The sequence below is a fragment of the Lepidochelys kempii genome, chromosome 15, assembly GCF_965140265.1.
Source record: "Lepidochelys kempii isolate rLepKem1 chromosome 15, rLepKem1.hap2, whole genome shotgun sequence".
Lineage (NCBI taxonomy): Eukaryota > Metazoa > Chordata > Testudines > Cheloniidae > Lepidochelys > Lepidochelys kempii.
Window position 1 is genome coordinate 9522039 of NC_133270.1, and position 25319 is coordinate 9547357.

General features: G+C 43.3%; 1 protein-coding gene across 2 annotated transcripts in view; it reads right to left on the reverse strand.

Annotated features, from left to right (window-relative positions):
- The window catches only part of TAOK3 (TAO kinase 3), a 142831-nt gene extending 123672 nt beyond the window's left edge, over positions 1 to 19159 (reverse strand). Inside the window, exon 1 of one of the 2 annotated variants that reach the window (XM_073312562.1) lies at positions 18977 to 19159. The gene's annotated coding sequence lies outside the window, so the exon portion shown is untranslated. Of the gene's footprint in view, positions 1 to 18283; positions 18599 to 18976 lie in introns of those variants that run through there. The other variant, XM_073312563.1, reaches the window with a different exon arrangement.
- Between the last annotated feature and the right edge of the window lie 6160 nt (positions 19160 to 25319).

The following is a 25319-nucleotide window of genomic DNA, read 5'->3' on the forward strand; positions in this document are numbered from 1 at the left end:
AACAAGCCATTTGCATTGAGATTTCAGGTCTCTGAAGCAGGAACAGAATATCCTGAAGCCAAACTGCACCTACATGTGCATACAAAGGAAGACAATGCATCAAAACATTATGGCGGGGTCCCACCCTCATCTGGAAAACAGGGGTGCAAAGCAAGGATGCCTGCTTTCTCAGGAACTGGTCCAAGACAGCAGGACAAACTCACCATGGAACTAAAGACTATCACAAACCTCACCACCTTCCACTCCAAATGCAAGGTGTACTTCTCTGATCTGCCTTCTTGAACACACACACAGATAGCAGTATGCATGTATAAAAAAACACCACAACGCTACACACACAACTCTCCTTCTTGGGTCAGGATGAGAAAGAATGAATCATTATGACATACAGTCACACACCATGTAGTACTGGAAGGTGCTCAGATACTACGGTGATGAGGGCAGTATAAGTACAGAAGAACAGTACAGGTCCTACTAAGTAATAGATCATTGATCCAGAGGAAAATGAAGCATCACCCACTGGGCCCTGAAGCCTAGACAGGACACACCTCACTATTCAAGATAAGGGTAACTGAAATCTGCCTCATTTAGCAGTAAATGGAGCCTTTGGGCTCCTGGCAAATTTTCAGTCTGGCTTTTAATTGAGCAAAGTGTGAACACCAGGTTCTGAATCCCTGGCTTAATGAAAGCATCTCTGTCCAACCTGGACAGGACCACTGGTGACAGAAAGGGAAGAGAGGGAAGGAAAGCCATCTGTTGCACTAAGTCTAAATTGCGCAATAGTGTAGTTCTTTCATTTAATCCTTTGCCAGTGGGAGGTACGTTCTGCCTTTACACCCCCTTCTACTAACATAGCTAGCATGCACTGGTGGTTCTGCTACGTTAGCGGTCAGCACCAAGAAGTTCCTGCTGCCAGGCACCAAAGAAATAAATGATAATTTTTCACATACACTGTCTGACCTGTTTCTAAATAATCTGTTGAGATCCAGGAATACAAATTGCAGGATACAGAATCACGTGTTTCATCTCAACATTCAGTGGTTCGGTTAAACTTTATTACATGTCCTTTAGCATTCATAAGCTTAAACAAAGAAGCCAGCAGCTTAAATTAAGGCAACCGGGAAGTCAATTTCAGAGATCATAAATATGAAAGTCTTCTAACTTCCTCTGTATACACCCTGGAGAGTCTAACCCACAAGTTCACTGACAACAGCTGCAAATGTTCTTTGGATGAGGAGGCTTTGCCACTGAAAGCCAAATGTTCTTTAATTAAAGGTGTTTTATACTTTACACATCTCACCACATAAATTCCCTGGATGGCTTTGAAAGCCAAGTGTGCTTAGAAATGCCTGAAAATGTTTTACAGTATTGCCAACCAAAAAGTGTTCAAAATACTGAGACAGGCCTCCCAAAATTGCAATTAGTTTAGAAATCACAAGAGATTTTTTTAAAAGTTTAACATTTCGGGGGCTCTGTTTCTTGTCGCCTTGTTTCTGCACCTTTTGGTTACACTCTGGTCACATTTTAAGCTTTGCTCCACAACTATGAGGGCCAGAAATTAATAGTAAAAGCTGAGATTCTCACCTTATCACATGCTTCAAGATCTGGGTCTTTAAGGAAAAAACAATAAATATTGCAAGACTTGAAATAAAATTAAACTGGTTTGGTTTGCTTTCTATCCTTCCCCAGTCATTACCAGAGGTTCATGTTCTGCAACACAAGTGAAAACAAATCTGTAAAGGACACAATCCAATATATATAGACTGTAAGCTCCTTGGGGCAGGGACATGTCTTCCTGTGTGTGGTGTACACCAAGCACGCTGTTGACACTTAAATATTTGTCAATCTCTACAAAACAGTCTCATTGTTTATGATGTACAGCTAGAAGCTTGACACTGGAATTCAAAATTGTCTATGTAAGATAGGTTTCAGAGTAGCAGCCGTGTTAGTCTGTATCCACAAAAAGAACAGGAGGACTTGTGGCACCTTAGAGACTAACAAATTTATTAGAGCATAAGCTTTCGTGAGCTACAGCTCACTTCCTCAACAGCTCACGAAAGCTTATGCTCAAATAAATTTCTTAGTCTCTAAGGTGCCACAAGTCCTCCTTTTCTTTTTGCGGATACAGACTAACATGGCTGCTACTCTGAAACCTGACAAGAAGGTGTGACGATACCTAACTTAGGGAAATAGATTCAATGTGTGTAATGACCCAGCCACCCCCAGTCTCTATTCAAACCCAAGTTAATGGTATCTAGTTTGCATATTAACTCAAGCTCAGCAGTTTCTTGTTGGAGTCTGTTTTTGAAGCTTTGCTGTTGCAAAATTGCCACCCTTAAATCTTTTATTGAGTGGCCAGAGAGGTTGAAGTGTTCTCCTACCGTTTTTTGAATATTATGATTCCTGATGTCAGATGTGTGTCCATTTATTCTTTTGCATAGGGACTGTCCGGTTTGGCTAATGTACATGGCAGAGGGGCATTGCTGGCACATGATGGCATATACGACATTGGTAGATGTGCAGGTGAACGAGCCTTATTTAATTAGCCTCTTACAGTCTGTATGTCAACTTCCACCTTCTCTGTATCTATATATACATATACACACACACACTATTATATACCTTCTTACTATATGTTCCATTCTATGCATCTGATGAAGTGGGCTGTAGCCCACGAAAGCTTATGCTCTAATAAATTTGTTAGTCTCTAAGGTGCCACAAGTACTCCTGTTCTTTTTATGTAAGATAGCTAAAGCCTCAAAATTTGATTCTGAAGCAAAGGTTTTCAAAACCTAACAAATGTTTGTTTGGAATTTTCAATTAACAGATTTTTGTTTGGACTTAAACCTTCCCCTGAAGTGTTCACAACCCAAATGCTGAAGCACTGAGCTAATGCATGAGAAATGGAAAGTGAAACTGCCTGGTTTACTCTTACTAAACTAAGCTAAATGGAGTGCATAAAGCTAACAAACAGCATAAAGGTAAACTAATTTACTTGGGTTGCCATTTCACATGATGAATCACAACTCTCACAATACTTGGTGTCCCCAACTCCTGGAATCAGGTGATGACATCAGAATCTGAGCAGTTTAAAAATACAGTATGCTACTTTCCAGCCCTCCTACTTACATAGAAAAAATGGAAAATGTGAAACCAGAAGGCTCAAAAACCTGAAAAGGGCAAATAAAAATAATTCAACATTTATTTTTAAAAATCTTATAATTTTTCAGCCTGTACTATGATTTTGGGGGGGGGGCCTGAATAATAATTTTTGACTACTACAGGCTGGCAACACTGGATTCTAAGAAATGTGTTTACCTGAACAACAAAATACACCTCTATATAACGTGCGACAGGAAAATTTTCAAACAAGTACATCAAAGGAAAAAAGGGAGCTTGAGTTTGGAGTCTGTCACACACTGGAGGGGTTGCTTCACTTGATTTATTTATTTGATATTGTATGCTGGCATTTTAGTTTTCTGTGTAAAGAGTTTTAACGCTGTGCACCACTGACAATGTGGAAATAAATCCGATTGGTCAAAACAACATTTAAATAGATCCTGAGTGAGTGCATAGTATTGTTGGCCTGAAGGTGCTAAGGGTTCACTAGTGGCAGACCGTAACCATCACCGCGCTAAGTTGCCAAAATTCCCGGAGAAGGCTAGAACATGACCTGCATGCAAAACCAGCTGTGAAACAGAAATAAAGAGCTCAAGGCTTGCTGAGAAACACACCAAAATCCAATGCATATGCTTTAGTTCTCCACACTGCTGCAAACTCCAGTGCTACAGCAGTATGCCTGCATCAACCCAGGGTAACTGAAAGGGAAAGCCCCAAAGAGTTTTCATCCCAGCATTAACCCATTTGTTAAAAAAATAAGGATAACCAAGGCTTAACCAGTTTTACCACTATTTGTGCCTCCATCATCATATAGCACCTTGTGTATTCCTGTTGCACCTTCTATCCAAGGCTCCTAAGGTATTTTATCAATAGTACTTAGGCTTCCACATCCTGCGAGGTAGACATGTTTTAGGCATGTTTTATCCCCTTTTACAGATGGAGGAAAGGGAGACAGAAAGCCAGCACAGAGCTGATCTATGGCAGATGCAGGCACAGAATGTAGCTCTCCTGGATTCCAGTGCTATCATTATTAGCCATAGGACTCTCTTTACAAAGATCTGGTTTTATCAATGGGATTTGAATACACTACTTTCTGAAACCTATGTGTGCAAACAGAGCTGACCTTAAGCATAAACAGAGCAAGTGTCATCTTGCAACCCTAGGGCTGATGCAAGCTGTGCAACTGGTAGCAGGTAGGGTTACCAGGTGTCTGGTTTTCGACCGGAATACCCAGTCGAAAAGGGACCCTGGTGACTTCGGTCAGCACTGCTGGCCTGTTCACCAATCCACTAGGTGGATCAGCAGAGACTGCGGTGATTGTTCTTCTTCCATTCCCCATGCTGGCCCATGATGAGGCTAACTGAGCGAATGGCAGATTTGAGGCATGAAAGCGGCCAAACTGGGGGCTGCCGTGAACCTCTGAGGCGAGCAAATCCGCCCATAGGCGCTTCCTCCCAACCCATAAGCGCAGGACCCACCAAGGCAGGGGAGGAACTTTGTCACAGCTGCTAGCAAGAACTAAAAAGGTACCTAGGGCAGGTCTACACTACAGCAAGGATCGACGCTCTGAGATCGATCCACCACCAGTCGATTTAGTGGGTCTAGTAAAGACCCGCCCAATCGACTGCAGATTGCTCTCCAGTCGACCCCTGTACTCTACCCCGCATGACGGGAAGAGTAAGGTAAGTCGACGGGAGATTTCCTCCCGTTGACCCCCCGTGGTAATTTGACCTAAGGTACGTCGACTCCAGCTATGTTATTCACTTACCATGGTAGTGTAGACATAGCCCTAGTTCATGTTAATTAACTCCTCTTCAAACAACACTGCATTAATGTGACCAAGGTACCTTTTAGTTTATGCCTGCTGCAATCACACGGAACAGTCCTGGTGCAGCACGCCAACATCAGCTGCAATTCATGCCTTCATAGTCCAAACCAGGGGGTCATGGAGACAAGCCCTAAGTCACTGTATTATACCCAGTTTAATTTGGTGCGGTGGGGAGTCACAATCATTGGTTATAATACAAAAATCTCTCCCCAACCCTTTTACATAGTGGAATGATCTCTCAGTGTTGCCAATACCCAGTTTTATAGTGAGTAAGGCAATTTTGGCCCCTGCTGCTAGAGACTTTGTTAGAAGATCCAACTGAGATTAGGGCCTCATTGTGCTAGGCACTGTACAAACATATTAAGACAGTTTCAACCGTCTGAGATCTTACAGTGTAAGGGAAAGTATAGTGGTGAGTTTGTGACATGGGAGGTAGAACTAAGGGCAAGTCTACAGGAAGATGTCTTTTTTGCACCCCTGAGCGATGTAAGTTACATCGACTTAAGCAGTAGTGTAGACCAGCCCTATGACCCACCAAATTGATCTCATATGGAGACTAAACATCCATATCCATTAGATGCTAACAATTTAGGGCATGTCTTCACTGGCAAAAACAGAATACCATTTATTTAAATCTTTTTGGTGGTTTTCTACATTTTCAAATACAATTGATTTCAACTACAACACAGAATACAAAGTGCACGGTGTTCGCTTTATATTTATTTTTGATTACAAGTGTTTGAACTGTAAAAATACAAAAGAAATAGTATTTTTCAATTAATCTAATACAAGTACTGTAATGCAATCTCTATCATAAAAGTTGAACTTCGAATTATGTACAAAAATACTGCATTCAAAAATAAAACTGTAAAATTTTAGAGCTTGCTAGTCCACTCAGTCCTACTTCTTGTTCAGCCAATCGCTCAGACAAACAAGTTTGTTTACATTTGCAGGAGATAATGCTGCCCACTTCTTGTTTACAATGCCACCTGAAAGTGAGAACAGGCATTCTCCTGGCATTGTTGTAGCCGGTGTTGCAAGATATTTACTTGTCAGATGCGCATGCTTCAGCCACCATTCCAGGGGACACACGTCCATGTTGGTGATTGGTTCTGCTCAAAAACCATCCAAAGCAGTGTGGACTGATGCACGTTCATTTTCATTATCTGAGTCAGATGCCACCAGAAGCAGGTTGATTTTCTTTTTTGGTGGTTTGGGTTCTGTAGTTTCCACATCAGAGCGTTGCTCTTTTAAGACTTCTGAAAGCATGCTCCCTACCTCGTCCCTCTCAGTTTTTGGAAGGCACTTCAGATTCTTAAATCTTGGGTCGAGTGCTGCAGTTATTTCTACAAATCTCACATTGTTACCTTCTTTGCATTTTGACAAATCTGCAGCAAAAGTGTTCTTAAAATGAACAAAAACGTGTATTGGGTCATCATCCGAGACTGCCACAACATGAAATATATGGCAGAATGCGGGTAAAACAGAGCAGGAGATGTCCAATTCTCCCCTAAGGGGTTTAGTCACAATTTAATTAACGCATTATTTTTTTAACGAGCGTCATCAGCGTGGAACGATGTCCTCTGGAATGGTGGCTGAAGCATGAAGGGCCATACGAATGTTTAGCATATCTGGCACATAAATACCTTGCAATGCTGGCTACAAAAGTGCCATGCAAATGCCTGTTCTCACTTTTTGGTGACATTGTAAATAAGAAGAGGGCAGCATTATCTCTTGAAAATGTAAACAAACATGTTTGTCTTAGCGATTGGCTGAAGAAGAAGTAGGACTGAGTGGACTTATAGCCTCTGATGTTTTACGTTGTTTTGTTTTTGCGTGCAGTTATGTAACAAAAAAAATCTACATTTCTAAGTTGCACTTTCAGGTCAAAGATACAGTACTTGTATGAGGTGAACTGAAAAATACTATTTCTTCTATCATTTTTACAGGGCAAACATTTGTAATGAAAAAGAATATACACTTTGATTTCAATTACAACACAACACAATATATATGAAAATGTAGAAAAAACCAAAATATTTCAGAAATTTCAATTGGTATTCTCTTTTTTAACAGTCCGATTAAAACTGTGATTAAAATTTTTTTATTGAGATTAATTTGAGTTAATCGCATGAGCTAACTGCAATTAATCGACAGCCCTAATTTTTATTTAAATTAAGTTTATTTATTAAACAAAAAAGGAATTTATTTAAAATTAAACATGTAATGATGACAATCAATGTTAAGGCTTAAATTTGGTACAATCTATTAAGGTAATTTACATTAAATAAAGAAATATTCAAACAGTATGTGTTCCTTGCCAAAGTTTTAAAGAAAGGGAAATCACTGAACTGGTGGAAGTTACTGGCTAAGTACCGTTCCTCAGACGTTTTGTCAACTGCTGGAAATGGCCCACCTTGATTATCACTACAAAAGGTCCCCCTCCCCCCTACTGGTAATAGCTCACCTTAAGTGATCACTCTCGTTACAGTGTGTACAGTGACACCCATTGTTTCATGTTCTCTATGTATAAAAATCTCCCCACTGTATTTTCCACTGAATGCATCCGATGAAGTGAGCTGTAGCTCATGAAAGCTTACACTCAAATAAATTAGTTAGTCTCTAAGGTGCCACAAGTCTCTTGCAGCTCTCCAACACCACTTTCTACAAGCCATTACCCTCTGATCCCACTGAGAGTTACCAAAAGCAACTACAGCATTTGCTCAAGAAACTTCCTGAAAAAGCACAAGATCAAATCCACACAGACACACCCCTGGAACCCCAACCTGGGATATTCTATCTACTACCCAAGATCCATAAACCTGGAAATCCTGGGCGCCCCATCATTTCAGGCATTGGCACCCTGACAGCAGGATTGTCTGGCTATGTAGACTCCCTCCTCAGGCCCTACGCTACCAGCACTCCCAGCTACCTTCGAGACACCACTGACTTCCTGAGGAAACTTCAATCCATCGGTGATCTTCCTGATAACACCATCCTGGCCACTATGGATGTAGAAGCCCTCTACACCAACATTCCACACAAAGATGAACTACAAGCCGTCAAGAACACTATCCCCGATAATGTCACGGCTAACCTGGTAGCTGAACTTTGTGACTTTGTCCTTACCCATAACTACTTCACATTTGGGGACACTGTATACCTTCAGATCAGCGGCACTGCTATGGGTACCCGCATGGCCCCACAGTATGCCAACATTTTTATGGCTGATTTAGAACAACGCTTCCTCAGCTCTCGTCCCCTAAAGCCCCTACTCTACTTGCGCTATATTGATGACATCTTCATCATCTGGACCCATGGAAAAGAAGCCCTTGAGGAATTCCACCATGATTTCAACAATTTCCATCCCACCACCAACCTCAGCCTGGTCCAGTCCACACAGGAGATCCACTTCCTGGACACTACAGTGCTAATAAACAATGGTCACATAAACACCACCCTATACCGGAAACCTACTGACCGCTATTCCTACCTGCATGCCTCCAGCTTTCACCCTGACCACACCACACGATCCATCGTCTACAGCCAAGCTCTGCGATACAACCGCATTTGCTCCAACCCCTCAGACAGAGACAAACACCTACAAGATCTCTGTCAAGCTTTCTTACAACTACAATACCCACCTGCAGAAGTAAAGAAACAGATTGATAGAGCCAGAAGAGTTCCCAGAAGTTACCTACTACAGGACAGGCCTAACAAAGAAAATAACAGAACGCCGCTAGCCGTCACCTTCAGCCCCCAACTAAAACCCCTCCAACGCATTATTAAGGATCTACAACCTATCCTAAAGGATGACCCAACACTCTCACAAATCTTGGGAGACAGGCCAGTCCTTGCCTACAGACAGCCCTGCAACCTGAAGCAAATACTCACCAACAACCACATACCACACAACAGAACCACTAACCCAGGAACTTATCCTTGCAACAAAGCCCGTTGCCAATTGTGCCCACATATCTATTCAGGGGACACCATCACAGGGCCTAATAACATCAGCCACACTATCAGAGGCTCGTTCACCTGCACATCCATCAATGTGATATATGCCATCATGTGCCAGCAATGCCCCTCTGCCATGTACATTGGTCAAACTGGACAGTCTCTACGTAAAAGAATAAATGGACACAAATCAGATGTCAAGAATTATAACATTCATAAACCAGTCGGAGAACACTTCAATCTCTCTGGTCACGCAATCACAGACATGAAGGTCGCTATCTTAAAACAAAAAAACTTCAAATCCAGACTCCAGCGAGAAACTGCTGAATTGGAATTCATTTGCAAATTGGATACTATTAATTTAGGCTTAAATAGAGACTGGGAGTGGCTAAGTCATTATGCAAGGTAGCCTGTTTCCTCTTGTTTTTTCCTAACCCCCCCCCCCCCAGATGTTCTGGTTTAACTTGGATTTAAACTTGAAGAGTGGTCAGTTTGGATGAGCTATTACCAGCAGGAGAGTGAGTTTGTGTGTGTATGGGGGTGGGGGGGATGTGAGAAAACCTGGATTTGTGCAGGAAATAGCCCAACTTGATTGTCATGCACATTGTGTAAAGAGTTGTCACTTTGGATGGGCTATCACCAGCAGGAGAGTGAATTTGTGTGGGGGGGTGGAGGGTGAGAAAACCTGGATTTGTGCTGGAAATGGCCCACCTGATGATCACTTTAGATAAGCTATTACCAGCAGGACAGTGGGGTGGGAGGAGGTATTGTTTCATATTAGTATATATAAAGCCTGCTGCAGTTTCCACGGCATGCATCTGAGGAAGTGAGCTGTAGCTCACGAAAGCTTATGCTCTAATAAATTGGTTAGTCTCTAAGGTGCCACAAGTACTCCTTTTCTTTTAGCTCACCTTAAGTGATCACTGTCCTTACAGTGTGTATGGTAACACCCATTGCTTCATGTTCTCTATGTATATAAATCTCCCCACTGTATTTTCCACTGGATGCATCTGATGAAGTGAGCTGTAGCTCACGAAAGCTTATGCTCAAATAAATTTGTTAGTCTCTAAGGTGCCACAAGTACTTCTGTTCTTTTTGTGGATACAGACTAACACGGCTGCTACTCTGAAACACATGCAAGTAAGTAATGGGAAAAAGCTCCTCGAAATGGAAACAGCCATATGCAGAATTTGCTACCAGAATGTACTGTATCTGATACACAGACCAGCAGCAAAGACAATCTACTAAAGCTTTCATCTTAAGCCCAGGCTAAAAAACCCAAATTCCATTTCACTGTATAACATCAAATCAGGGCTCTGTGCTTTTAACATTGTTCAGCAGTACCATATGCTACATACTAGCATATATTCCATTACAGGGAAGAAAAAACAACATGAATCATCAGTGACTATGTTCTAATCAATCTAGCTTAAAAAGCACTAGAAACGATCGGGGCAGCCCCCAAATAAGCCTCCTGAATTATATTTGCCAGATTCTCAGTGATCGGATTACATATCACTTTTATTTAGAAGAAAATGATTTAATCTAAAAAGTCAGCATAGTATATCCATCTCTCCAAGAGAATCAGAATCACTACACACAAAATATCAGGTGTATGTTCTTCTATTTCAAGTACTCTTTATGTAATTAAAAAAGGTTTCAGAGTAACAGCCGTGTTAGTCTGTATTCCAGCTGAATGGAATTCATTTGCAAAGTGGATACTATTAATTTAGGCTTAAATAGAGACTGGGAGTGGCTAAGTCATTATGCAAGGTAGCCTGTTTCCTCTTGTTTTTTCCTAACCCCCCCCCCCCCCCCCCGCGATGTTCTGGTTTAACTTGGATTTAAACTTGGAGAGTGGTCAGTTTGGATGAGCTATTACCAGCAGGAGAGTGAGTTTGTGTGTGTATGGGGGTGGGGGTGGGGATGTGAGAAAACCTGGATTTGTGCAGGAAATAGCCCAACTTGATTATCATGCACATTGTGTAAAGTGTTGTCACTTTGGATGGGCTATCACCAGCAGGAGAGTGAAATTGTGGGGGGGGGGGGGGGGAGGGTGAGAAAACCTGGATTTGTGCTGGAAATGGCCCACCTGATGATCACTTTAGATAAGCTATTACCAGCAGGACAGTGGGGTGGGAGGAGGTATTGTTTCATATTCTCTGTGTATAAATAAAACCTGCTGCAGTTTCCACGGTATGCATCCGATGAAGTGAGCTGTAGCTCACGAAAGCTCATGCTCAAATAAATTGGTTAGTCTCTAAGGTGCCACAAGTACTCCTTTTCTTTTTGTAATTAAAAAAAGACATTCTATGAGCAGACTGATGATGTCTGGCACTTATATAACACCTTTCAGCCACAAGTACTTTACACACTTGAACATGTACACACTACATATGAGGCTCACTCCAACATTTGCTGAAATGCAGCCGCTCTGGGGTGGAACATGGCAGCTGCCCACCTCTATAAAATACTTGGAGAAGTGGTAGCAAAAAAACCATATGCATCTGAAGCTGATGGGGAATTTAGGAAGGAGGAATGTAATTCCCTTCGCTAGAATTTGGCCATGACTCTGGAGTTAACACCTCTACTCTTATGAAAAGTGTTATGAGATTTTTAAAGAACACAAGCAGTTTTACATCTCTCTTCCCAAAAATGCACATCCAACAGCACAGTGGCCCTCTTGCGCTGTATCAATTTTGGTCAGACCGATTCAGAATTAAGCATGCCACCCAATGAAATCAACATCCTTACCTTCTTCAAGGCATTACTTGTTCTACAATCCAACTCTACTGGGAGACGTGAAGCGAGATGCAATTACAGCACAAGGTGCAAGGACTGCACGTCAAAGTTAACTTCGGTATCCCAAGTACTAAAGCCATTCAGCCTCCAAAATTAATTTTTCTGGATGACCTACACTTTCTTTAACGTTGCTTTATTAAGCCTGGATGACCCATTTGTGGCCAACTCTACTACTGCTGCGCAGAAAAGACAGACCTGAAGTCAATATAGTGAACAAAATATGACAATTCCTTTGGCTACAAATGGATTTTGGGGTAAGGAGTAAGGTATGCAACTGCATGTTCGCCCACAGTTATTGGTTCCACTAAAGTTGAATGAAACCAGGATCCATTTTAACCATAGAAACAGAAAGGGTGGGGAAAAAAGTAATCTATCAACATCAAGCTATTACCTGTTCAATAGCATAAAGTGCTTATGTTATTAACAAATCAGACAAACTGGTTGTGTAAGCTCTGTATTAAACCTGCTATTTTCCTACCTCTACAAGTCAAATAACTAACCACTTCCTGACATGGAGGGAGAATCGAAAAGGATAGCCCAGCTACAAGACTAATCACACTAATATTTTAACTCATCTCTCTCTGATAAAGCAGGAAGAACTCTCAAGCTCAGAAATGCTCTACCCCATCTTAAAAAACAAACACCCCACCCCAACACAGGATCAAAGGTCAAAGCAATAATCATGGCATCCTCATCCTGAAAGCAAAAGCTGTTCTTCTCCTGCCACACACACAATGAGGAAGTAAAAATGAGGCATATGGCAGATGTTTACAGTTCACGCTTTAAGAGTAATATTCTTTGCCTAAAATTAACGGTGTGAAATGGGGTTTAAAAAAAGACACAGGGCTTGTCTACACTACCATTTACTTCGGTATAACTTACCTCACTCTGGGGTGTGAATAATCGACACCTGTGAGTGACATAAATTACACCAATCTATACACCGGTGTAGACAGTGTGGAGCTTCTCCCGCCAACACAGTTATCACCTCTCGCGGAGGTGGAATAATTAAATCAACGGGAGAGCTCTCTCCAGTCAGTTTACAGCATCTTCAGCAGCCGCGCTACAGCGACACAGCTGCATCAGTGAAGTTGCGCTCCTGTAGAGCTACTAGCGTAAACTAGCTTTCAGTAAGAGCTGTGCCAGTATCTTAGCTAACGATAACAGAGGCCTTGTCTGCATTAGGATTTTACATTGGCATAGCTGTCTCTCCAAGGGGTGTGACCCCCCCCCCCCGAGAGATATAGCTATTCTGACCTAGCCTGGTGGTAGATGGCACTAGGTCAACAGAAGAATTCTTCTGTCGGCCTAGCTACCACCTCTCAGGAAGGTGGATTACCTGTGCCAACAGGAAAACCCCTTCCACCAACATAGGTAACATCTACACTGAATCCCTACAACGGTGCAGCTGTGTTGCTGAAGGATTTTAAGTGTAGACAAGCTCAGAGGCAAACACTGATCGACTGAATTGAGAATTTGTCAGGACCTTGAGGGCCACACCCAATTAGTGGGCATTAGAGCCAACTGCAGCTATCCTCATTTTTTATAAGGATCTGCGGCTCACAGAGAGTAGTTCCCAGCATGCAATAGGTTTCAGAGTAACAGCCGTGTTAGTCTCTATTCACAAAAAGAAAAGGAGTACTTGTGGCACCTTAGAGACTAACCAATTTAATTTATTTAAATTGGTTAGTCTCTAAGGTGCCACAAGTACTCCTTTTCTTTCAGCATGCAATACTCCATCTTGATTTAAGTGCGGAGGACTACACTGTATAACTTCACGAGCTGTGCTTTGGCTGCTCCCGAAGTGCATCTTTTGGCAGATTATTAAAATGTAAGGCAAAAAGTGCATTCCCTGAAGAATATAATGGGACGGGGGTGGGTTTATTTTTACACCCAGGTGACTACAGGTCTGTAGATTTATCAATACTGTATTTTGACACATGTTTTACCTAATAAATTAAAACAATTCTTCTGGAATAATTTGTCTGTGATAAAAAGACTTTTGGGGATTGCACACTGTAATACCTTGCAAAAAAACTAATTAGCAAACAGACATACGGGACAATTTAACAATTGTTATCACCTAGCACTGAGCCAAAAGCAACCAATTCATTCTGTTTTAATTGATGGCCTTTAAATAAAGAAGTCATTTGAAAATGTTACAGTGCACAATATAATCTTTTCTTGCTGGTAGTTTTTTTATAAGGTTTTTTTTTAAAAAAAAAAAATATGCCCATTAGAAAGGCCAAGGAAGCTTCTGAAATTTGGTTACATAAAATCCCTACTTCCTGAGTACCTTATATATTTAACTTTCACTTTTACTCAACTACTACAAATCTTATTGGCAAGTTTTGGACCTTTTGAATTATATAAGTGTATAATACATACCGTAGTTCTCCCTTTGTAGGCTATCACTGGATCAAATTTGCCCCAAATTTAGTTTCTATGAAAGTAAACTTACAAAACATTTAAAACTAATAATGTATTTCTGTTAAATTAAAATCAAATAGAAATAGGTTTTTAAAACAAATCATCCCCCTGTAGCATCCGCATCCCGAACACTTTTTGGAAGCAGGGAAACCCAGAAGTGAAATAAATCAGAAATTGACAAACTGACTAGTCTATTTTCATGGTACACATAACCAGAAATGTAAAAAGTAAGCCAACAACCTATTGTCAGCTAGTGTGCTAACTCAGGTTTCAGAGTAGCAGCCGTGTTTGTCTGTATTTGCAAAAAAGAAAAGGAGGACTTGTGGTACCTTAGAGACTAACAAATTTATTTGAGCATGAGCTTTTGTGAGCTACAGCTCACTCAAGGTGCCACAAGTACTCCTTTTCTTTGTGCTAACTCACTAGCTAATGCATCCAAGAGCACTAAACAGCCACATGATTTTGATCCCTTCCTCCAGGGCCTGAGTTTTATTTCTCCAAATAAGAGAGTTTTTCATAAATTTCACATATGAAACATGCCCTTTCCTCTGACCCAGGATCTCCTGCAATAACTTCTATAGTTCCCACAGGTCTCACACACCAGGCCATCTGCCTGGGAGCCACATGTAAACAAGTGTCTTTCCCCTGACCTAGGGACTCCCGCAGGAGCCTACTTGCTCTCTGTAGATCTCACAACCAACTGTGCTGCTTGCTGGACTTATCTCACCACCTGGAAGGCAGCTAATTAGCTACAAGAGGGGGTATCAAGCAAAGCTCCCTTATAGGACCTTCCAGCCACTGCCACATAATGAAAAGTAAATTAGATTATTAACCATCTTTCTTTTTTTAAGAACAGAGGATGCTTATTTATAACTCAGGTAAAGAAAAATAGCTCTTTTTTAAAAGATATTTAACTTGGCCGTGTCCCTTTAACTCACAATACCACGGAGATGTAATGAACAGGAATTGCCATATTCTGTCTAAGTGAACAACCACATGAGACTATTTTGTGCACTAAGATCCTGATGCTGAGAAGGAGGTGAGTTTCTCATCCGATGAAGTGAGCTGTAGCTCACGAAAGCTTATGCTCAAATAAATTTGTTAGTCTCCTTTTCGTTAGTCTCCTTTTCTTTTTGGGAATACAGGCTAACACAACTGCTACTCTGAAACCTCTCTTAGGACTGAGCCCCACAGGAAATTACATATTTGATTTGTAGAACAATTCACAAATATGAAGACAACAGTAACACAAATATGAACAGTTTATTGAAGCTCCTAGCATTGTTCCATGTGTATGCTACACCAAGCAGTGTGAAGGACCAGAAACCTAGTAAATGATTTTAGTCTAAAAAGAAAAAACTAAACAAATATTCCTGTCTACCCATCTCAAATGATTTCTGTATTAAGTTACTGAGTTTTCAGAGTAGTGTATCAACTGGCTACCACAGATAAAAAAAAGTTTGAGAGAGAAACAAGAGGAGAGGAAGAGGGCGGTTTAGATGTAAAACTGGATTCTATTAACAACTCCACCACTGACTTCTCGGGCTGGGCACTTAATCTCTCTATACCTCAGTTTCCTTATCTGTAAAATTGAGCTCATACTTATTGTACCCATCAGGGTTGTTTAGAAGCTTAATTGCAACTGATAAAGCTTCAAGTAGAAGCAGCTATGTGTATGCAAAGACTACTATAAAGAGAAGGGTAACACCAAGTGGTATGCCTGACAGCAAGCAAAATGTAGTTGTCCGCTGAATTAATATGCAAACCAGATACCATTAACTTGGGTTTGAATAGAGACGGGAGTGGCTGGGTCATTACACATATTGAACCTATTTCCCTAAATTAAGTATCCTCACACCTTCTTGTCAACTGTCTAAATGGGCCATCTTGATTATCACTACAAAAGTTTTTTTTCTCCTGCTGATAATAGCTCATCTTAACTAATTTGCCTCTCACAGTTTGTATGGCAACTTCCAACTTATCTGTGTGTATATATATAATCTTCTTACTATATGTTCCATTCCATGCATCCAATTAAGTGGGCTGTTGCCCACAAAAGCTTATGCTCTAATAAATTGGTTAGTCTCTAAGGTGCCACAAGTACTCCTGTTCTTTTTGTGGATACAAACTAACATGGCTGCTACTCTGAAAACTTTTTAAAAAGTGCAACCTTTCCTAAATAGGACCAGGTTCTGCAGTTATGCCACACGAAAATCTCCCAATGATTTCAAAGGCAATTTTACATAGAACAACTGCAACACAGAACCCTAAATTCAATTATTCCTCCATATTCCACCCAATACCAAAGAGCTAGTACCCGCCTGCAGAACATATGGTTCCCTCCTCCCTGTTGCTTCTCCTCATCCTCACACCCATGCAACCACCACTAGTTATGCTAGTTTAGTCAGCAGCAGTTACATTAAAAGCTTTCTGAACTTTGCTTCCTTCTCTCCCATAGGGAAGATTTAAGATTTCATTTAATGAAGTGTACTTAATTTCTATTCCATTCAAAGACAACTAGTATGACAATGAAGCTCCCCGCCTTCTCTTGAATTTCATTAGGTCAATGTTTGTAATATAAAGTTGTTGCTAAATGATAGTTTAGCAACAACACATGGAAATATTTAATATAAAGTAAAACCTTCACAATCTGAACTTCCTTTATCCAAAACCTGGTCATGACCTCAATTTTCAGGTAAGCGTAACTTAGTTAATTGTTTCCCCCACAGCTGCTCCAGTTCTTCACCCACACTTTCCACCTCAGGCATCTTCTCTTCCACTTGAAGTAACCCCATCTGTGGAGTTCCTGAGCAAGACATATGAGCTGAGGACAGTTCACCATATAAAGACCGACATGCTGAAGTCCTGCAAAAGCTCCACAACTTTCTCAAGGCTAGCTGATATCTCTGGGCAGTGACCAGGGTTCTTTTAATAAGAAAGTTGGTACTTAAGTATATGTCTGTAGGTGCGTAAGCATGGTATCTGGCCAGGAAGTTTGGAAGGCTACACACAGATTAAGAAACCATGGGTGCACAACTCAAAATCTGTTAAGTCAACTATTCCAATTACCTAATACTTTCAGGTGTCCCTGAAGACTTGGTAAGCAAGGTTCTGCAGTGTTTTCTGTCACTGAAATTAGTGTGGTGGTGGTGGGGTTGTCTAGAAATATGGACTTTTGACCAAATTTTGTAACAAACCCTAAATGCTGTTGATTATTTTTTGATCTGTGGATACTGGAAGATGCTTTGTTTTGTTAAGAAAAATACAAACAGAATTCTGTCACTTCAGATGTGGTCAGCACCAGAAAGCTGTTATGTCTGAAAAGCTACAGAGCTGCTGCTACCTATTACCAAAACGTGATATCACTGAGGCAGAGAACCAGCTGAGAAGGATATGCAACAATAATTTTTCGAATTGTACAAGACTGTGTACTGCATAGCTTTCCTGTATCTCTGCTTCACTGCCTCTCATCTCCTCAAATCTCAGCTGAAAACACACAGATTATCTCCCTTGGTTTTGATATTCAGTTTCTCTCCTTCTCGGTTACTATTTAACCCTAACTATATTACTTAACTTCACAGCATACTGGAGAATACACCTTCTGCAAAAGACACTATATCTAAAGTTACATTGGATTTGATGGGGGGAGAGGGGGTTATTCTTTAAGAGCCCTTTCTCCGCATAACACCTTTCTTTTAGTACCAGCAGTGACCTGTACTTCCACCCTTCCAACATACACAATAAAAAGGCTAAGTTAAAAGCCAAGTGAATGCTTCTTTGTGCACTACCATTCTGAAATATATATATTTATTTGGTAGTCCATATATAAGAAAGAGAGAGAGAGAGAATTTCTAAAGAATCAGTCTTTTATAGATCTTGAGCTATTTTACAAAGGACGAAGAATTAGTCTTCACAACACCCTTGAGAAACAGGTATTTGTCTCGTTAAACATACGTGGAAACTGAGACACAAACAACTTCCTTAAGGTCACGCAGCAGCCTAGACAGTGTCACAGCCCGGACCCAGATCTCCGGATCCCCAGTCCCCTTCGTTCATCCACAACACAATTCTTCGTCCTTAAGAATGGGACCGCCGTAATCCTCGGCTTTGGATTTTAACACACAGCTAACCCCCCCTCCCTACCTGCTGTATTCCTTTCCTCGCCGTCACTACTTCATCATCCAGCCTGCCAGGGACAAGAGGTGGCCGAAAGCGCTGGCCCGAGGGACCACGCTCCGCCACCCCAGGAGCAGCAGGGGCGAGCGTCTGACGGTGGTTTCCGGAGTCGTTTCTTCGGACGGCACTCTTCCCCTCCCGCCGCGCCAGGCGGTGACAGCGCCGAGAGAGGGGCCGCGTACCGCCCCGCGCCCAAGCCCCACACGTGCCTTCCCGGGCAGCGGCAGCGCAGAGCAAACACGCCGCGGGGCCCCCGTGACTTCCCACGCGGCGGGGGTTAGCGACGCGCACGTCCCGGCCGGCTCGGCGGGCCCGGGCACTGGAGCCAAGCCGGTGCCTGCCCGGGGCTCAGCCCGGGGCGCTCCAGGCGGCCCGGCCCGCACACGGCGGGGCAGCGCCGGCCCCCGCCCGGCTCGGTGGCGCCTGCCCCCCGCCCCCGCCCCGAGCACCCCGGCGCGTCCCGGGGCTGCCCTCGCTCAGCCCCGCGGGCGGCAGCGGGGGCTCGGGGCACTGGGTCCCGCTCCGGGCCGCCCCCCGCCCGGCTGGGAGCGCGTCCCGTACCGCCCCCTGGGACAGCCGGGGGCGAGAGGCGGCGGCCGCCCCCAGCCGCGCCGCTTCCCCTCCCCGAGCGCGCTCGTGGCCAGGGCGCCTCCCTCTCACCTGGCACCAGGGGCCGTGCGGCCGCCGTAGCTCGGCGCTGTCCGGCGGCTGGGTCCGTCCCGGGGCCCCGCTCCCTCCGCTCCACTTCCTGCCACGGACCCCGCTGCTGCCGCTGACCGAGGTGCGGCTCCTGCGAGGCGCGGCCAATCACTCGGCTGCCTCGGCGCTCAGCTCTTAAGTCTGGTCAGTCACTTGGGCGAGCCGGGAGATCGGCGCTCGACTATGCAGCCTGCCCACTCAGACCAACAAGGGCCGATGGGGCGGGGAATGGATCGGCGTCTGACTAACCAGCGGCTTCCACAGACCGAGGGGGGTGGGGATTGGCGCTCCACTACGCGACCTTAATCGACCAGATCTGTGGGACTGACCCGGGAGGTTTTTGGAGGAAACGGATCGGAGATCGATTCATAAACCTGTCGCTTCAAGCTATAGGGCCGGCGTACCTGGTTCCGCGCTTGATTAACCACCCTGATCACTCAGCGCAGCTCGGGCCCTGACTGGTCGAGGAGGGATCGGCGCTCGATTGGAATCACTCTGGGGCAGCGGGAGGCGGTTAACCCTTTGTGGGGAGAGTGTCTCTCCCTTCCCAGGCGGGACTCGAATGGGGGCGGGGGGTCAGTTCCCCCGGGCGGAGCTCGCATGGGGGGCGGGCCGTTTAAAGGGGGCGCGTCCTAGCCCTCCTCCGCCGGCTGGGCTTACAGCGGGGGAAGGCGGGGTCTCCGCTTCACCCACCCTTTCCATGGCTGGCCGCGTCCCGGCCGGCCCGCCCGCCGCCCCGCCGGGGTTCGCGCCCGCACGCACGGGTCAGGCCTGCCGGGGCCGTCCCGGGCCCCCTGGGTTTCCCCCCACATCGCTTTCCGGAGCGGCGGCGCGTCACTGGCGTCGAAACCCACCTGGCCGCCGTGGCAGAACCAGGCTATTGAAAGAAGAGATCTCAGAGTGGGGGTTTCCTCAGGGAGGCATGTGACTACAAACCAGCCCTTTCCAGCACCCGTCCTAGGCGTTCAGGGGCTGTGTTGGCTGCAGTCGGACTCGCAGCCGGGACAGCTGAACTGGTGATAGCCCTGGTGAGAATTTTCCCTAAAATTCCCTTTAAGTGACAAGGCCAATGGGCAAACTGTGACTTTTACGGCAGACTTGCAACTTGTTGACACCATTATTTTAAAAAAAGAAGAGGAGGACTCTTGGCACCTTAGAGACTAACCAATTTATTTGAGCATGAGCTTTCGTGAGCTACAGCTCACTTCATCGGACGCATTCAGTATGCAATGATCCCATGAAGTGAGCTGTAGCTCACGAAAGCTCATGCTCAAATAAATTGGTTAGTCTCTAAGGTGCCACAAGTCCTCCTGTTCTTTTTGCGAATACAGACTAACACGGCTGCCACTCTGAAACCTGTCATTATTTTAAAATGTTTATAGGCCACCTCTGTTGAAGAATTTGGATCCCAAACTAAAACCACATTGCTCTAAATCACTTTAACCAGTTTAAGTGCCTCTGCATTAGGAGTTTGCACCTGTATAGCTAGGTCAATTTTTTAGTTACACTATTAGTGCTTTCTAATACACACAAGGTTTAACACAAATGTATATGAAAAACTGGAAATAGGTCAGGTGAGGGAGGAGGGATTACTGACATAATAAGGGGGAGAGAAACTGCTTGGAAAGGTGGATTAGAAGGCAGAGTTCACAGGATAAGGACAGAGAGTCTTCCAAGTATAAAAAGGGGTGTGGTAGAAGGTGCACAGTCAAGGGTGGTAAAGGAGACAAAAGAAACAATAGATCTGATAGGATTATGATGAGTAGAAGTACCATAATGAATGTAGAAGTGGGAGTAAGATGGAGATTCACAACATCATTTCTATTTCTCAGTTACAGAATTTTTTTCATAGCTCTTTCAGTTGGATCTGTATATAGCCTTTCATTCTTCCTGGCTGTAAAGGTCCACAGTAGTTCCAAGCAATCTCTGTCACTGGTCTCTGTCCACAGCTCTACTCAGGCTCCTTTCCCAGACAAGACCTGATAACTACAGTTGTCCCTCACCCCACCTACCCACCATCACACCCCCACGGTACAAAAATTCCATACCACCCTTATCTCACTCGCTACTATGGTGCTTTGGCTTTTACATCCTGTGTCTTCTCCCAGCAGGCTTTGCTCTCAGCCTAGCATCACCTGGTCCTTTGGGACTAGAAGTCCCAGGATGCCTGACCAACAGCAGGCTACAATGCTGTGCCAGGCATTTGAGAGCCAGAACGGTATGTTACAGATTTTCTGCTTACAACCATTTCATTCATACGACAAATGTATAGAATCCATCTCTGTTCATAATCCTGGCTTCAACCTTGACAGGTTGTTTTGGTTTTTTTTAGTGCCAACAGGTTGATTTTTTTTTACATGCTGTGAGCATGAGTTCTGTATCATGGCTACTCTGTGACTGATAATAGCTGATATTGAGAAGGCAGAACAAAGAAATCTTTCATCAAATAAAGGAATGTGCATATACAAAGTAAGTGAGCCTGTGATGGGGGAAAAGACCTTTGATAGAAACGTGGGCTATTTGCAGTAGTTTGAGTAAGAGGCGTGAAAGCTCTTGGGGCGTGGACAGTTAAGCTGCTGCATCTGCAAGGAAAACATAGCATTCCTTAAAGCTAACCCTCCTCCCTTGGGTTCCTACTGAATGCCTGAGAGATGAGAGCATGGGGTGTCTCCACAAGACTAATGCTAAACATGAGCAGTCTGGCATAGAGGGAGCACTACAGCAAGTGAGAGTTGGGTTTTGATCACTGAAAACTTTTGCCTCAGCAATTATACTGAGTACACTACAAAGAAATGTGAGTGATGTTGTATTGGTAAATATAACCAGAACTTTGTAGGACATGTAAAAAGACAACTTCCCTTCACGGAAAGAAGAACCAATCTGCCTCAGACAAAGGGCAGTTGTTGAAGGAGTGTGTCACAGGGTGACTGGCCCTTTAAGGAGTCCTGCTTTCAGCCTCACTTGTGTCTAGTTTACCTCTCAGTCCAGGAGTCAAGTGATGGGGGGCATGTGACTAAAAACAAGGCTTGCTGGGGGATATAAGGGCACCCTGAGTTGTCTTAAGGGATATACTTAAAGAAGATGGTTGGTTGTATGACTCGCTCCTTACAGAAGATGCGGGGAATGTAAGTTTGTACGAGGTATGAGTGGTGGAGCGTGTGCCTACCAGCCAGCCAAGATAAAGGTCTCAGTAGGGACTGGGTTAAGAATACAAGTACTCCTTTTCTTTTTATATCTAGGGCTGTGTCCCAGCAGGAAGCTAGGTGGAAGTGATCTTGCTTTGAAGTTTATCAGACTCCCAGAAAGGGAGGATTATTGTGAACCCCTACAAAGTGAAGTTTGATTAATTGGAGAAGGGAAATGGAGGCAGTAAAGGTACCCAGAGACAGAGTGGGTAAAGTATCTGTTACACATAAGATGTCACAAAGATGTTGAAGAGGGACGATGAATCAGAGAGAGGCAAGAAGTCTGACCCCTGGGAAGTCGGAAGGCATTTCAAGCATTAGGAAGGTGGTGTAATTCTATTAATAACTCCTAAAATAGTAACATTTACAGGGGTGTTTTCACATAAGACTCTCATAGTACTTTCATGTACAGTACTACAGGCATACATCGCCACTGAAATACGGCCACCTCTTGGTTGGAATGCAACAACCAGGTAGTGCACAGAATGCTGTGAAACACGGGAGAGAGGGAAGCTTTGGCCAAGATACAAAACCGCACGGAATCTCCCAAAGATACATAAAGCTGAAAAGATCTGTTTTTAAGGTCTCGTATAAAAGAGCCACATGTGCTAAACTGTACAGTATTCCATTTCTCTACTGCAGAAGAACCAAAGGTGAGCTACTGTTGCTGAATGTTATGGAGAAATGCCACAGAGCTGAGTGTAGGACCTTGCAAGCTCAGTCAATAATATTTACTTACATTCATTCTCAAGTGTGCAAGTCAACATTTGTTAATGTTTGCAAGGAGAGAAAATCCTTGGCTTGAATGTGTAATAAAAGGGTAAAGCATTACACATATTCAATTGTTATACTCATTCTGTTCATAATAATGGGAAGAACGTGATGACCTTGATGGCTTGGCAGAACCCAGGTTTACTAGTTTTGGCTCACTCTGCAAGGCTTTTGTGTGTTATCATTCCTTTAAATTTTAGTTCGTTCTCCTGGTTGGAGGTTTACACTAGGTGGGACACTGATGTTTCAGTGACTCAACATCCAGTGACTTTGGGGGAACATATTGTGACAAATGTGGTAAGTGCTCAGTTGCAGCTCTGCTAGGTACCATACAAGACAATCAATTCTGTTTAGGAGTTTTGTTCTCACATAAAAGGACTAAACCAGATTAAATCTTGTTTTTATCATACTCATGCTAATTGGGGGTCAAAGCATCACATCTTTAATCCTGCAATTAGCTCTGTGCAGACCAAAGTGCCTGTCTCTGTGGATGTCATAGCTGGGTCTGTGGGAAGGGTATTTGGAATATTCAGAAATTAGAAAACTGATATGCTCTGAAAAATGCTAATGATTTATAATGGATTAAACCCACTCCTGCCTTGTATTTATGGAAGCTGTTATTCGTAGGAATGATGTAGCTATGTCAGTTAATGGATGTGACATCCCAACACAGTGACAGCTTGTCAATGACACAGGAGGGTGAGTGTGTGATAAGTAGACAGGAAAAGGAGGAAAGAATGGGAGAGATGCCCTGCCCTTTCATTTCAGTCCTCATTCCTATAACACCCTGCTCAGTACATGATCCTGAGTAGCTGATGATGAGCAGAACCAGATCATCAAAATCATTGTGGTTTGTGCCACAGATGTTAAAACAACCACAAGAGTGAATGAGGGAATCATGCTCATTTTCCATTGGGCCAGAGAGGAGGTGAACCCATCCCTCTAGATCTGAGAAGCCCGGCAGAGACCTTCTCCCCAGCTGAAAAGTAAATCTCCTGGGGCAGGAGCATTGCAACCCATGGACAAGGGAAGTGTCTGAATCTGAAGTATGTAACAATGCGTGTTTTATACACTGGAAGAAAAACAAGCCACAGCTGAACCGCTTTACACAAGCTGTTAGGAAGTACGAGGCAAGAGGATCCTTGACAGCTCTTATGCGCCCTCTGTTGTCTCCCTCCAAGCAGTATGGGAGATTTTACTTTTATGTGGCAGGTGCTCTCACTGTAGATCCCAAAGCATTTTAAGAACCAGGCCTTAGTGCCATACAAAAACTGCCCCTGTTTAAAAGTGTTTTTTTTAAAATCACATTTAAATGGTGCAAACCCCCTTGTGAACACAATTAAATTGCTATAAGCCAGTTACAAACAGATCTAGCTTAAGTTGGTCAGTTACCAAATTAAGCTAAATTGATAGTTGTATACATACAGACACTGAATGCAGCTCCCTCCGAGGTACCAGTCTCCTGCTGCAGTCTTAGCTTCCTCCCATGACATTTTGGTAGCTTTTTCAATTCTGCTTCTGTTGTGCACTTCCATGTTAACCTTGGTCTACCTCATTGCCTCTTGCCCCGGGGGGTTCCTGTCCAATGCCTGTCTTGCTGTTATTCAGGTCTTTACTCCATGTGTGTCCTAGCCATCTCCATTTTATTTCCATAATTTCCTGTCCTACCAGTTTGTTTCATACATAATTCTTTGTCATTTTATTTTCTAGCCATCTGATACCGAGGACTTTCTGAGGCAGCTATTTATGAAAACTTGGAGTTTAGATAGTAAGATCTTAATAAGCCTCCAAGTTTCAGTGCCATATAGTAATAACTTTACAACATAAAAATATTTGAAGTGTAGTTTGGAGGCAGGATTTCTGTTTCTCCAGATCAGCTACAGAGGAATGTCAGGCTTCTGCTAAAAGTCTGTTTTATTAATCTCTCCACATATGGCAGCAATTCCATACCCCTAATCATTTTTGTTGCCCTTTTCTGAACCTTTTCCAATTCTAATATATCTTTTTTGAGATGGAGCGACCACATCTGTACACAGTATTCAAGATGTGGGCGTATCATGGATTTATATAGAGGCAGTATGATATTTTCTGTCTTACTTCTATCCCTTTCTTAATGATTCCCAACATTCTGTTCGCTTTTTTGACAGCTGCTGTACATTGAGTGGATGTTTTCAGAGAACTATCCACAGTGACTCCAAGATCTCTTTCTTGAGTGGTAACAGCTAATTTAGACCCCATCATTTTATAGGTATAGTTGGGATTATGTTTTCCAATGTGCATTGCTTTGCATTTATCAACATTGACTTTCATCTGCCATTTTGTTGTCCAGTCACCCAGTTCTGAGAGAT